Consider the following 1,736-nt stretch of genomic DNA (forward strand, 5'->3'; position numbering starts at 1 on the left):
ACCTCACAATCATTGCTTAGCATTCTAAGTTTAAGTATAGAAATCCTACAAATTCCTAGTTCGCTTAAACTAATGCTCTGATACCAACTGTGACATCCTCATTTTCACGGCCAGAAAAGACCGATTTTGTTTATGCTTTGTTTAAAAATCAGAGTAACATTTTAAATAAAAGTGTTGCGGAATTTGTTCCCAAAATAAAATATGATAAAGATTTATCAAAGCATTTCCGTAGAAATGTATTTCATTAAAAACCTCGGGATGTCATGTTCAATACAGATCAAAAGCATAAACAGTACAATATAAGCCTTACTACATTTATTCATATCTACAGGCCTATATCCGTAATCTCTCATCCCAAACATCATATCTATGCTTGTGCGCCACTACCTGTAATACAAGAAACTGAGTGGGTCAGGCTTGGGAGCCTGGTGAGCACATAGGGTTTTCAACCCACAATAAATAAGTTTATTAATTTCATCAATCAACAATAACCCGATTACCCGTTCCCGTTATCCTCACATTACGTCCCTAAAACACCTATCATAAGGGACCTAGACTAAGGATCAATATCGGGATGGACACTACTGCCAAGGGGTTTCCTTAGCAATAAATGTCCTAAAGGCAACCATGAGGGGGATGGAGTACACCGGTGAACACATCGTTCACAAACACCTACAGGTTGCGAGCCTGCTAGCGTTCCACTGGACTGTCTAGAAGAGTCCGTGGTCGTCATCCATACTCCGCTAGATGACAGAATCAATAACAACAACATCGAGGCCTCTCATCATTTTACCACACATCGTCTTATTACATCTACCCATGTTTTACCCCAACATTTTTTGTAGATATAAAATACATATACAGTTTAAATTATTTAAAACATGTATAAAAATCTTTCATCAGCATAGGCAGCAAGTATTCAGATAATATGCACACATAGCACGTAATTAATATAAAATACTTCATATCTATGTGTAAGATGAAAGTAACTATGCACTCACCTGATTAGGTGGTGACTCGGTATTTGAACAGCACTTCGTTATCTCAAAACAATTTTTCCTTGACCAAAACCTAGTATTAATACCACTAGAGTTTAGTTTTAACGTTAACCGTGACTAATTAATAGTCTAGCTATTATTATTATTATATAAGCGTTAAATAACACTCAATATATAAATAATAATAGCCCAAATAATTATTTTAAGGACCTAATAACATTACTATAATTATTTAAAAGTTATATTAAAAATTTCGTAGGCGTACCTTACTTACAGCGGGTTTTTCTCAAAACCGGGCTTCGCTGGAGCAGCGTTTCCGAGCCGCAAGGTTCTTTTCTCGGGACTCCGGGAGCCTCGGAACTTCCTTCGGGTGCTAGGGGGTTTACCTAGACTTTTAGGGGCTCAAGGGAGCTTAGAGAGAGAGTTTAGAGAGGGAAAGTGGAAGAGGAAAGGTGTAAGAAATGAGAGAACCCGACACTTCTATTTATAGTGAGTTGGGGCATGTGGTGGCCTTCTGGTGGTGCCACTTGTCCAAATTCTGGTGGTGTCACATGTCCAATTTCTGGTGGTGCCATGTGTCCAATTTCTGGTGGTGCCATGTGTCCAATTTCTGGTGGTGCCACGTCACCCAATATCGCGTATCGGCCTCCCGTCTTAGAAAAATCATAACTCTCGCATACGAGCTCCGTTTTTGACGTTATTTATATCCACGCGAAGGCGGGAACGTAATCTACAACT

The 1,736-nt window shown here is 39.1% G+C and overlaps 1 long non-coding RNA gene across 1 annotated transcript; it reads right to left on the reverse strand.

Annotated features, from left to right (window-relative positions):
* Window positions 1-339: 339 nt before the first annotated feature.
* Window positions 340-1,355, reverse strand: LOC145114974 (uncharacterized). Its single transcript, XR_013711361.1, has 3 exons — window positions 1,264-1,355; window positions 1,002-1,071; window positions 340-387 (listed from the first exon to the last, which is right to left on the reverse strand). It is a non-coding gene; the product is annotated as an uncharacterized LOC145114974 (long non-coding RNA).
* Window positions 1,356-1,736: the final 381 nt, after the last annotated feature.

The sequence above is a fragment of the Lactuca virosa genome, chromosome 5, assembly GCF_052849685.1.
Source record: "Lactuca virosa cultivar CGN04683 chromosome 5, Lactuca_virosa_CGN04683_v6, whole genome shotgun sequence".
Lineage (NCBI taxonomy): Eukaryota > Viridiplantae > Streptophyta > Magnoliopsida > Asterales > Asteraceae > Lactuca > Lactuca virosa.